General features: G+C 22.7%; 1 pseudogene; it reads left to right on the plus strand.

The window, feature by feature from the left end:
* LOC112600504 overlaps positions 1–15400 on the plus strand; it is a 225553-nt pseudogene that overhangs the window by 43882 nt on the left and 166271 nt on the right.

Genomic DNA, 15400 nt, shown 5'->3' on the forward strand with positions numbered 1-15400 from the left:
ATATTAATGAAGTTAATAATGTATGTTGCGCACCTTCTTTTTTTTTTTTTAAATATAATTTTGATATGCTTATACTAATGATAAAAAAAAAAAACTTTTATTAGTTTTGACATTTCTTTTGTGATATTAAAATGAAACGAGTCGATTTTTCTAAAATTATATAGGAGTAAAAATTAATCAATAACAAATACATAATTCATGCTCAGCAATAAAATGTAAATTTTGAAAATATATGTAAGTTTCTAATTTAGTTAGTTTTAATTTATTCACCACGAATACATTTTTAATATTTCAACGTGCCTATGTAATAGTGTTAAATAATATATAGGCACTAATCAAATGTAAAATAAAGCACACAATTATATCGGTACAACTCTAATTGAATATAATATTAATAATAGATACTATAGAATAATTGATTATTTGGTAGTAGATAGTTTTAAAATTCTAAGATTTTAGACCAGAAGACTACGGGTTAAGTTATTTAGAAGATTTATCTGCAACTATATCATAATTATTTTTTCTTAACAATAATGGTATTTATAAACTAAGAATAAAAGCACATCTGCATTTTTATATTAACAAACATTTATTTTTGAAAGTCATAAAAAAAAAAAAAATTAGAAAGATGAGAAAAACTTTTTGAACCTGGAATGCAATATTAATTATAAGTAACATATTTATTATAAGTTAATTTCTAAGGAACTTAAAAACATTTATATTTCAGTTTTAAATTTAAATAGATAATACCAACATATTATTCGACTATCATTAATTGCGTGATGCCTAAACGACATTTTTTTTTTCAAGTAATGCATGTTAAACTTTAAAGTTTTAACAAGATACGGACATTGATTATCTATATTTCTTTTGGTTTTTCATTAAGTATTTAATATTAAAATATATTTCCGTTGAGAAGATTTAATAAACCAATAGTGTTTGCTTAGATAACTTTAATGATACATTAGTTTTAATAAATTACAATATTCGGTATTATTAACCTTTTAGTTTATACTTAATGTTAATCAGTTAAGTTCATTCATTTTTTAATAATTCTTGTATTAACTGATTATATTTAATTTTTATAATTTTAAGAACTGATTTTGAAAATATCAATACATTTTTTATTCTTCAATGCATTATATTTACTTTATACAATTTTAAAGTTAAAATAAATGAAATAAAATGTAAGGAATGCCATTTAAAAGATGCTTTTTATGAAATTGTATTTTTTTTTAAATATTATAGTACTGTATATGCCATGTTTGTTTTTAAAAATAATTACAATAATAATTAATTTAAAAAAATTAGTTCATCTATAAAGTTATCCAATCACTCTCAGAATGTAAAAATATGATGTTTTTTTGTCATTTTCAATTTAAATTATACAAAATAAATTATTATATCATTAAAAAAAGTAAATATAAAATATTACTTAATACGCATGAACGTTTTAATTTTACAATATAAGTTTTTTTGGTAACTTGCTGAGTTTTTCGGATTTTCTATTTCCAATTTTCTTACGTGGCTATGTTTTCTTGTACGTGTACTACTTACGTCAATACTATTTTTTATGTGAATAGGACCTGGCAGCAAAAAAAAAAAAAAAAAGAATAAAAAAAGTATTTTGTTGCAGAGAAAAAGTGTGAGCGAGATCGAAAACAGAATCCCATAAAAACGTGACCTATGGACCGATAAAAATCGGATATAAAGTTTATTTGAGCTGTTTGATCTTTTAATCTGCTTATAATAGTTGCTGACAATAAATCAGCTTTCACTGTGCACGTTCACGAAAACCTAACGGAATCCGATCTTACGGCATGTCAAGTTATTTTAACAACCACCTCATACATATGCAATGCTTAATAATTAAATTGTGAAATTCAATTTAAAAAAGTTGTAATTTTAAACGTTCTTCAAACAATTTTTTTCTAAAAAAAGAATATCAAAATGTGAATTAGTTGTTAACATGTTGGAAAATCAAATCGATTCTATCATTTTATCACAGAATGTATAATAGTACTTATTATTTCAATGTCGAAACTGTTTTAAATTATAAAATATTAAAACTTAAAAGTATAAACGGTTTTGAGTGGATTTTAGTTAAAAGTTTTAATTAGCGTAAATTGAGATTTTTTTTGTATTGTTTTCATGTTGTGGTATTTTTTTTTATATATATGTATACAGTGAAACCTCCCTTAATGGACACCTCTAAATAGCAGAGTTTTTTCGGGGACGGGGAGATTTTCACTATTTATGTATAGGAAAACCTCTAAATACAGGACACTCTAAATAACGAACACTTTTATGACACTAATATTAATAATTTTTATCTTAAATTAAGAATTATTTTGGAATACCTGAATAAAAACTTCAATTATTAAGTTATCTCATGTGTACATTATTAAACTGTATATGAAAATCTTATCTTATCTGTTCAGTCATTGAAATATTATCGCGTCAACGAAATATTGTAATTAATGCATTGTCCTATGTGCATTTAGTTGTGTTTGTAATGCCAATATAGGAACGTTTATTGTAGTGTGCTATGGCCAGCAATAGAAAACGATTAAACCTTAAAAGGAAAAATAGACATTCTGGGATTTCGAATATCAAATACAAATATGGGCATTCTTGGGCATTTTTTAAGATGTTTTTAATTAATGTAAAAATAAAATAAAAATTTAGTTGACTAGTTTTTTTTCATAAATGTTAGTTTTATCGTGTATTTAATTAATGTAAAAATAAAATTATTGAATTTATTTGTTTATTAAAAAAAAAATGTTTTCCTCTAAATAGTGGACAAAATTTCGGCGACCGAAAGTGTCCGCTATTCAGGGGTTTCACTGTATATATTTATATATGTATTCATAAGAACTACGGATATATTTCGAAAACTGCTGCTTAAACTTTTGTCAAATGGTTTGAATCAACAAGAAGTTTTGATTTTTAATCACATGCTATGTATTAAATTAATTCATATTTCACTAACATATAATGCATTCACGAAACTGTAGAATTTTCATATTCTTTGCATTATTCGAAATCCAAAATATTTACAACATTTCATTTATAATCTTAGTCTTATTTATTTTAATCTACTAGCTAAAAATCTTTTGAAAAACTAGTAAAGTATTATTATGCTTACTCATATTATGATATATTATTTAATCAGATATATATAATAATAATAAGTCGTATGAATTATTTATTTGAAGGTTACCATATTTTTTAAAATGCTGAATAAATAAATTGTATATAACCGATTATTTTTATGGCTAAATTTACATGGTTCAAGAAAAATTAATAATATGACTTATGTTGTTTCAAAAATATCAAATTTTTTATAATCATTTAAGTGAATATAATAGCTTTACAAAATACAATAACTTTATTTTTAAATATTTTTCTTAATTTGTTGAAATTTAGTAAAGTTTAATTGTATAATAAAAATGCATGTGCTATGTTAATTATATAACTTTATTATCCACCTTTTATATGAACTTTAAACATATTTTTTTGTAATAATAATTACGTAAACTATATTCGTTTGAAATATATCACGAATATGTCACGTCATAATTTTAAGACAATTACTCAAAGTTAATAACTACGGTAACCATAAAATGAAAATAACAGTAGATTAAATTAATATAAATATATTATATTATTTAGAAACTAAAAAAAAAAAAAAAAATATTATTAATTTATTCTTTTAATTGTTTTCAACTAATTTTTAACTTTTATCATTTAAAGTTTATCGAATTCAATAAATAATAGTTCGTTTTTATGCTTAGTAAGATTTCCATATTAAATTTTAAAAATATGTTAAATTTTAAATATAAAAAAAAAATAAACCTAGCTTTAGTGCATGAAATTTATTCAAATATTTTTATTTTTATTTTTTTTTCGAACTTAGAGTTCTGATAATATTGTATTATACGTGAACTTCTAAGGTGACTTTGATAAAATGATTTGTTTCTACATCATAATTTATTTTATTCTTCTTCCTTTATACGATAAATAAATAAATTTATAGTTTTAATTAAATTATATAATATTCACTAATATTATGTTTATTTTGTAGTAAACAGTATTATTTTTTAACTATATCAATGTCTTATGTTATGCAAAATATGAGTTAATTGTGTAAATTATATTAATTTTTATTAATTATAAAATATTTAAATTATAATTATTACTTGGTTTTAAATGTTTGATTCCAGTAAAAATTGAGAAAATATTATCGTACTCAAAACGAATACATTCTATTCTATTAATCAATGTTTTTAAATCTATCGTCGTTGCTATATGATCTATTTAATAAATAAAAGCTTAAACGTTCATTAGTGATTCAACAACTGTTAAAATATGTATAATAAGTTAGAATGTAACATAAATTATTGGGAAATCTATTTTTCTTTAAATATTACTTACATGTTATTAATCTTGAATATAAAATTTAGCATGCAAGATAAATTTATCCGTTGAAATCATTTGCTGCCTAATATGTACGCTAGTTAAAAATTCAACTTTTCGTTTCAAATAATAATAAATTACTTATTGTATATTCTTAAAAATCATTATTTCGTAATAAATTAAAAAAAAAAACTTCATAGCTACATATTTTTCGAGTATAGGTACATTATGTTCACCACAATTATGTTAATCGAATTATTCAGTGAAGTATTGTAATTTATATTTATAACGCTATTTTATTTTTATTTTTTTTTATTGCAATTGTTCCCGTTTGTATTCCCATCAGTATCTGGATAATCCTTTTAATACATTAAATGTGATAAAGGGATCCCTCACAAGACCTAAGAATAAGAGACTATAATCAGCTTATGGCTAGCGCACCACCCTTCATACCACACAAAAAAAATAGCATCCATGAATTTGCATAAGTATTGTCATTGTGGCATTATCATTTATTGTGACAAATGGAATTAGCAAGTTTTACTATTTTTTTTTTTTTAAGGTTTTTTTATTTGAGTAAAATATGATAATGTATGCTTATGTGTTGCGTCTCTCATGATGTTTAAATCTGAAAATAATTGTTTTTAGTACTTAAAAAACATTTTTATTTACTCTTAACATACACTGATAAATTTTGAATATTATTGAAATAATGTTAACTTACATATTTTCCATTACTACGTACTTTTTTAATTTTTGTAAATTTGTACTCGGTTTAATACAGGTATTTATATCAACGCGTATAACAGAATATAAAAAATACATTTAAAAATAAATTATTAATTTTTTCTTTCAATTAAAATTCTATAAAAATCATATAATACATCACATTTTTTAAAAGCAATTTATTGATTATTAAATAATATTCAAAAACAAATAATAATTAAGTAAAATAATATTTAATATTATGTTTATTGGACTGAAATAGTTTAATAAATACTGCATCTGGATCATATAAAAATATTTTGTTTGTCGATATCCTGTTTAGCCCACATAATGTTTACAATTACGTGGTACTTTAACCAATTTATGAGTTACAGTTTTTTACATACCAACATTAACAGGTTTATATTTATATCAATAGGATTTAAAGATATAAGTGATCATCAGCTTATTTATGGTGATTTTCAGCTTACCTAACTGTGCTTTACATATTACATAATTTAAATCAAACCATAGCTTAAATTAATTTTAAAAAAACTATATTTTGTTTTGTATTTTATTAGTTCACTATAATCCAACATTGATTATCGATTAGATTTTAATTGCAATCAATTTATTTTTAGTTGAATTAAATACGAAATTATATTTTACCTATAAAAGTTAACTACATATAATAATATCTTATATATAATTTTTTTTTTAATTTTGTTTGTACTTTACAGGTTTAAAAACTTATAACAGTAGGTACACGGTATACTTTATAGTTAATTAATTCAATAGTTTACAATAACTGTGTCTATTGAAAGATTTATAATAGGTAAAATAATAAATGTGAATAAAACAAATAAAAATTAAATAATACGTATAATTAATTTTAATATAAAGTCACATTCGGTATAGTCAAATTTTATAATTTATTATACAATAGTTGGTGAGCTTAATAACAAGGTTTTTGGAAATGATATTACAGTTAGTAATCTATTAATTTTTTAAAATAATAAAACAAAAGTATAAATAATATATAAAAATAGAATTAATGACAATTTTATAGCAACAATATCGTAAATAATACTAAATGGTAAGTTTGTTAATACAATTAATTCGAATAAATAAGAAAATAACAATTTAAAAATTATATAAATAGAAAAGTTATATATATATATGTAGTAGAACCAAAAATAAATATTTTTTCTCTTATTTAAAACAAAAATAGAAAATTATGAATGAGTTAAGGCTAATAAATTGATTATTGAACAATTTTATGCAATGTTTAATGAGATATGATGCTGAATCGACTACTTTCTATATTAAATTTTATTGAGTAATATAATATATACATTTATCACCTATGTTATTACATAGGAGTTGTCCTATAATATGTTTGTTATAATTTTAAATAATGTGACGATAAACAAAAAAAATGAACATTTTATGAATATTTAGGTACAATATATTAATTTTTAAGTTCGATCCGATAAAATAATATTGCTTTCTTGTATTGAATTTTCACTTGTTGTGTTGAAAAACATTTAACCTCTCTTTTGTACTGTAGCTAGTGTTAAATTTACGACCACCAACTATTGTGGGGCGTTTATACTTCATTGGAGTGTTTTAGAGATAACCAATGTATATGACATTTACAATCTGACATAAGAGAGTGATAATGAGAGATACAATGAAGATTTATACTGTCCTCTCGTGCGTCACCATTGTTGCTCATAAATCCGCCTTGCATTAACCCATATTGCTTTTACGATGGTCTAATAATGGAAATACATATTATTATTGCTCACAATGTATTGATATAAAAATATAGACCAATATAATAGTATCCCAACATAACGAAAATTAATAATAATATACAATAATACACTTTTTAATATAAACTTTAATCGATATAATATTCTAGATGAATTCAAATTATATTTCTTTAGTTGGTTGGCTGAAGTTGATATGTTATTTTTGAGGAAATAATTTCTTCTTTAAATTACAAACATAGTGTTTTTTCTACATTTATAAAATAACTAATAATACCACCGTAAAAAGACACTTAGACTTACAAGAAGTTTTTTCCAATTATGAAAGAAAATCCTTATAAACTTACTTAAAATGGTTAAAAATTAGCAAAAAATGACACATCAACTTCTGACTTTAAGTTATATGATTAAGCAATCTATTATATGATTGTAGTTAGTATACTTTTAATGATTCATTATATATAGGGCGATTCACCATATATGCTCGTGCCTATTTTCAAATTTGATAATGAACTTTGATTTTTAAAATTTTTAAGTAAACCCGGCATAGATCATATTTTCAAATTCTTGCATTTTTTCTTTACTATTAAAGAGTGTTCTGTAGTGATAGAAATGTTTGTTATTCAAAAAAGAACCTTTATTTATATTAATAGTTATTTGGTGGATTTTTTTAAAACTATTACTGTGCATTGGAATACGACAAAGTATTAAGACATTTATAAATTTTTTTATTTTACCAATTTTAATTTGCTATATTTACTAGACAACATACTGTAAACTTATACACTTGATTAAGGTTCGATCAAACTTTAAAGCCATGTTAGACGCACGCTATTGTTTTTAAGTCTTTTATGACGTTACATGTAAAATAATGGAAATTAATAGTTAATTTAAATTTACATAGTAAACTGGAAATTCACATAAGGGTTTCTCTATGTTTACATAACTACTATTTACATGTGTATAGAATGATTAGATATTGCAGTTGACAACTATAAAGTTATTGATTGATTTTTTTAATCAACTTGTTTGCGGAATAAAATAACTTTTTTCAAGTTCTTTAGATACATGCACATATTTATCTAATTATTAGTTTTACATAATATGTGTCATAAGTTATAATTCAAAATATATTATCCTATAACGTGAAAAAATAAACATTTTCTTTATTTTTTACAATAGTTTAATTTTTTTGAAGAGTTAAATAAATTTGATAAATTATGTATGATAGTCTTAATTGTTTAACTTTTAACATAAGTTTTTTAAATTTTATCAAAAATTAATTTTCACAATTTATTTTATGAAATATATAACTTTAAAATATTTTATCGATATACATTATAACAAATTGTATATATCTAAAAATAACATTGAAAAAAATTTAAAATGGAAAATAATTGACTAGATCGTTTGTACTACAATTAATTATATTTTAGTGCTAAGAATAATTGAATTTAATATCTTAATATAAATATTTCATTCTTTTAGTCATATTCAGTTATATCGTTTTTGTAATATTGTTATATGCATATTCGTGTAATATAGAATTTAAAAATTAATTTGATTGTATGGATGTTAAGTTTATTTTAAAATCCTGATATTAACTTTAACTTAAAAAATTAACTTTTTTAAAGAAATGTTATGTGTTATGTCATTCTACAATTGAAGTAGAACAATTCATAAACGATTAATATAAATAATAGTTATAACTGAGTTTTTATCAATTTAAATATTTTTTAATTTAATCAAACGTACCCACATACACATACACACTACGCATATATATTTATTTGTGGATCAATTAGCAATTGGCACTGACAGCAGATTTTTGACGAATGGAGCAAAGTATTTGCGAATAAGAGGAATTTACGAACAATAGAATCGTATTTTAGTGTTGGTTAAAGGGCTGGGTGGAAATCTCCCGTCGATACATGATAATAGGGGTAGAGAAGGGAGACATATAATATGAGTCATTGCCATTCCAAATTGCTGCTTAATAAGGCCATGTCATTAGGCTTCTGACCTTTTGTTCCGACAAGGGGAGGATAGGCTCTTCACTAAAATGATGTGGTCTGGCCACTGACAGGATTTTCGTAATTTTTTTATTCAAGCCACTGGTATAGACAAGTAAAAGCTCTGATACAAATCATACGTTATACTATTTAGTATTTCGTTTAGCTTTTACTATTTTTATCTTACACTTATTAAATGTTACACAGATCTTTAATTTTTGGTTTAAATTTACGGTTTTTGTTTTGGTATAAAATATGTGGTTGTTTTAATTGTTCACTAACATTTTTATTCTGTAGGTACCTATAGATATTATACTCGTATATTTTGTATTATGTAGTTATTAAAATCAGTTATTAAGTTTTTATTTTTTTTTATTCAATTGTCTAGAAAAGTAAAACTCTTGTAATTAAACAAGTTTCTAAGTAATAAAAAAAAAAATAAAAATAAAATTCATGCCATAATTATCTCAGAAGATTATTAAGTAAAATGCATTTTTAATCTGTAGTAAAAATCTAAATGCGTCATCGTTTTACTTCAGGGATGATATAAATTTACGTTTTACTACATAATATAATGGAAAATCTAAGCATTTCAAGTAATAATAAATTATGATTTTATTTATTTGTTTTACTTGAATTAAATATATTATTAAAAAATAAAAGTGTTTTTTGTATTTTAAAGAACGCAGACCATAGGCATTTTATTCTAAAATATTTCATGTATAAATGAGTGATGAGTTCAACCCTATACTTTTACTTATTTATTGTACATGATCTACACAGTGCACAGTGTATCAACAATTATATTTTTGTAATTAATAAAAACATTATGATAATAATCATGGTTTGTCATTCAATCATGCTAATTAAACTATCATGGTTTTAAATTTTGACTAAGATTTCAGCTAATTTTAGGAAGGTAATAAACAAATACTCCTTTGAATTGCTTAATTATTTTGATCAGAAGGTTTAATTATTGAATATTGACATACAATCGCTGTTCGTATTGTAATGTTAAAGGTTATATTAACATTTTTATTTTTGACATCAAGGAAATTAAATTTTTAAATTAAATACTAAAAATAAAAATTATATATATATACCTTATAAGATAAAAAGTGAAGATTATTAACGTTGAAATAATATTTATAATGATAACTCAGTTATCAAATAAAAATAAATGGCTTTCTGCATTACATTTTGTTTATAATGGCTTATGACATTAGTCATTAATAAAGCAATATTAACATCAAACTTGATAATATGCCTATTATATTGTTATATTTTTGAAGTTATAAAAAACTATTTTGGTTTTAATCAAAAAATTTAAACATACAATATAATATACGCTTGAGAGACTTAAAATAAAATGTTTTAATGCTCTGACTATTTTTTCTATTATGCAATTTAATAAAGTACAACAACATTTATTAGTCTGTATATACTTTATCTGAATATTAATAAGCGTGCTAATAATTTATGTTCATTTTAATGCTCTTCTGATCGGAAAACAGACGACTAGGCAATACACTACACATTGCTTCATATATATAACACACTGAGAGATCACCCACAACATGAATAAAATATAAAAATATAACACATTCATATTAGCTTAATGCTGAATAGATTGTGACAAGAACATCATGTCTCCTGAGTATTGTAGTGGTTGGTTCACGAAAAAATTGTTTAACATTGGATTTTTACTTCCAATTTCTGTCGCATCTTACCTATTGTATTTTATTGTCATATCAACGTAACTGACGCCATTTTTATAAAATGATTTCACATTCACTAAGGAATTACACAATTTTTCTCGTGATATTCATATTTCAATATAATATGTGTCATATAAATCATTGTATTCTTGTTTAAGTATTTGTATTCTCAAATAGCGATTTTGTGTATGACAAATTGCGTATTTAATGAAGTAGGTATGCGTCAAATACTTGAAATAGGATCTCATATTATATTAAACCAAATAAATGTTATAACACGAATATAATATTGATGTATTAATGTATTATCAATTGATGATTAAGGTTAAATATAAGTTAAAAGTTTATATTGGTATTGGTGGATACTGAAGTATGTATTGAAAATTTACGATTAAGAGAAAACACTTGTTAAAATATAACTTCAATTTGCATTATATTATATTTTTGAAATTCTGTTTCTTCTTTTTAATTATTTATGTACGTAAATATTATTTACAAGCATCATTAATGCATAATAGTAGATCATAATTTATTATTTAACTTATTAAATAATATTTTTCATATTTTAACAGATATCTAGTAGTGAAAATATTCCTTATATAAGTGACGGACTATGGTATATGATAATCTTGCTTAAAAATATCGAAATATTAGGTTTTTGTATGATATAGATAATATGTAAATATTTTTAATTACTGTAGAGATTTTTGTGTTTAGGTTTAAATGTATACTTTTTGCAAATTATCAAAGTAAGCTAGTAGTATATAGGTATCTAGTATTAAACAAAGATTCTATATTTTAGTATTATTTATATATTTAAAATATATTTCCTTTTGCTCACAACAAGAATGTACAAGATAACTAGTTAAAGTATAAATTATTTATATTATCCATATATTTTAGTTATTTCATAGTCAACTGATTCAAGATTCTTACTGTAACATATATAACTGTATATTTAGATATTTTAATATTTATTTGAATAAGTAAATATAAAATAGTATTATTTATCCAATAAAGATCGATAATTATTATTTTATTTGTCATACACATACACATATAGTGTTTATAAACTGACAAGGTTGATAATATTGAGTAAAAAATAAGATTTAGATTAGGTATAAGGATACAAGTGATATAACATTTGGCTTGTGATCTGTGGTTATTTATTAATCATAAGTTAAACACTTACTAATTGTTAGTACAATGCATGTTTACCGTGTAAATAGATAATTTTATATTTTGTGCTTAACATTTTGTATAACATTTTTATAAACGATTTCAAATAATACTTAAAATTCAAAGTGAAGTTTTTAATTATATTAATAAATATGTTAAATAATTTACTATCGGAGTTTTCAAAACTGATGGCAATCAAATAAATTATTGTATAATTTGTAATTAACTTTTTCTATAATTATAATTTTAATATTAAAAAGAATTTAAGATTAAGATAATATTGTTTTGCTTATAAATCCTAAACTTAATAATAATTAATGATAAACAATTCTTTTCTGTACCAAGATGAGTGGAGCAAGACGAGTTTCTATATCAATAACTCATAACACCTAACCACATTGAGTTAATGTTTTCTGCAAAAATTTTTTATTTTTAACGATTTTTGATATGCCTATTATTTATTTTCAATTATTAAGTAATTTATTTCACTATATACTAAAAGATTATTCAAACTTTATAAAAAGATAATTGACGACTATTATGTTCAACTGCCCGAAGTCAGTCACGGTTTTGGGGAGTCATTCTCCGTAAAAGTCGTTTTAATGTTTTTTTAAATAGCAGAAAAGTCTATTTGGATTAAAACAAAGGCCGCAGAAACAATAAAATACCACACAGTACGGAAAATAGAGTTACTAGGAATAATTATTTTAAATAATATTACTTTTTCGATATTTTCTAATTATACGAGATAGTCTTACCTTTCGATTTTAAATGTTTAACATTTTAAGAAATAGAAAAATACTGGGATTTACAACACTGTAAATTACTCTATCAGTACTCTTTTTAACCAATAATTGTATACCCCTCCGATAGATGTCGCTCTAAGTAACAAAGTTTTGAATATTATTTATTGTATGTATTGTATTTTACGAAGTTATAATAAATTATTAATTTATACAGATCTAATTTATACTACGATCACGTTAATAATATTTAAAAAAATATTATTATTATTATTATTATTAATTTATACGTATGAAAATTTAAAATTCTTAATCTTAATTTTGTTTTACAAATTGATTACAAGATTAACAAACTAAAAAGATAATAATTATTAAAAAGTAGTAAAATTTGTATTTATTTTTATTTTTTATAAATTTTGTAAATGTTGTTTTGAGAAGGCTTAAAATTGTATAGAATTAATAGACATTTTTTTAAGCCGAACTTTTTGTTATTAAATTTGTCACCATGAATAATATTATATGAGATACTAACTTTTGTTAGTATATAAATTATGTATACTATATTTTGAAGTTTGTAGAACAGATAAATTATTGTTTATTCGCGATAGATATTGTATTCATTCTAGATGCTTAAACCATTAGAATTAATTAAATATTACAGAAGGAAGACCCTTAGTTGCGTAATATAAAGTGTTGGGGGTGGCAAGGTGGGTTGGTTGGTATTTACCGCTGTCTGACATAAAAGCAGCCTAATGAACCAGTTGTAACTGAAAAAACATTGTAATATTTATTATTTTGAAGAAATATAATAATATTTAGGTATAGAAAAATTATTGTCACAATAGTAATTAGTACTTAAAATTATAATTATATAGTGTTTTTGTGTGTGTGTGTGTATGTTTCCATATCAAGGAACACTTTAGTATGTACGAACTATTTTACTGTTAATTATTTTTTTGTTGAACGGAAAGACGCAAATATTATAATATAGGTATTATAGGATATTATATTAGAATTACAATAAATAGGTACACATTTTTATAGTAATGCGGTAATTAAAAACTAAAATAATATTATAATTTTACATAATTTGGTTTCTAAAATTACTTTTTTTATTCCAACGCAAATATCAATAATTATTATATTATAATTAAAAAATTAAAAAAAAAAAAAAAATAAATAACAACCATTTACTTATTGTTAAATACTTGAAAATATTTTAGATTATCATAAAAATCTGTGATTTTCATATTATTTTTTTCGTGTGAAGTATTAATATTTAATTTGTTTGATTTATCTAGAAAAATCTATGATTACGAGTATTTTCAGTTACATGAATTGGTTAATAATTTGTCCCTCACAGCATATAAACAAATTAGGTGGAATTTTGCCATACATATTTAATTATTTGAATTAAGTATTGATATTTTTTTAAATTGTGTTACGTAGTATTTGAAGAAAATGTTAATATATGAGTGAACACCGTCTTATTTAGAATAATATGTAATTAAAATTCGGGATTTAACTACTATTTTAGATTAATACTAGATGGGTAAAACAAGAAGATGGTTTTGTTTTATTGCACACCCAATATCCATAAATCGATGATGACTGATAGTTAGACACTCAATTATCATTATTTATTTTAATTACTATTGTAAAATATAATATTATATACACAAAAAAATACCCAATAAGTGACTTTGTAAATCCGTTATCAAACCATTGACTTTCCCTGCAGATTATCGATTTTTGGGTACACCGATAATTTTACACTTTTTCGGCTCACTTTCCAATTGGGTTTTCATTTAAAAAATTTACTCTTTTCTTACACCAAGCCATTATAGAAGAGTTTCAAACACCAGAATCAAGCTACATCAGCAGCATAGTATTATAATAACATATAAACATTGAAATGTTTAGACATTGGAATGTTTCAAGGTTTTATACATTTGTCAACCAGAAATCAAATTCAATTTAAAATATCAAAATAAATTACTCTATTTAATTCAATGTTATCAGAAAAAAACACACATGATTATAAAATCTATTCACTCCGTTTAGAATTTATAGTATAGGAAGGTACCTACTAAAAATATAAGACAAATTAATAATGCATGATATTTTTATTTATTAATTAAATTGATTGTATTGACATAATACATATAATATTTTTAATTATTTAATTAACATCCAATTTTCATAGTCGTAGTTCTAGTTTCGGTATAACTAGACCAACATGAAGTTGTCGATTCAAAAACTGATTTTTCAAATACATATTCTACTTCTATATCCGCAGTCTGATCTATTTTGATCAAGTAATTTGGATTATATCCAGAGCGCAATAATTCTTGATTTATACTGTTCATAGTATCCTGGGATGGAATTCTATCTCTAGTATAAGCTAAAACTTGGTAAACTTGTTCCGAACCTGTAAATTAAAAACAAAAAAAATTAGTACAAAAATATCTACACATAATAACACATTATATTTTATCCAACTAAGTAAATACTAACCGAAGAAAGGGTTCTTGTACTGGTTTGCAATGCACAACAATAAGTAATCGTCATCTTTGTATCCTATAATACTTACTATAATTTGGTATTTGTCTGTAATTAGATTTATATTATATTAATTATAATACACTATAAATTCAAGGGAAATGTTTTGGTCTATAATTAATTTAAATTTAACAATATTTACACATGTCTGAGGGTGATTTGCAAATCATTCCATCTAATGCAAGTTGAGTCAATTCTTCAATTGTATCTGGATAATATCCTTCGGAATACAATGCAAAAACAGATGAACTATATGGATGATCTGCTGGGTAAACTGAAGAAATATA

This window comes from Melanaphis sacchari, unplaced genomic scaffold (assembly GCF_002803265.2).
Source record: "Melanaphis sacchari strain LSU unplaced genomic scaffold, SCAv2.0 Contig65_pilon_pilon, whole genome shotgun sequence".
NCBI classification, from domain to species: Eukaryota; Metazoa; Arthropoda; class Insecta; order Hemiptera; family Aphididae; genus Melanaphis; species Melanaphis sacchari.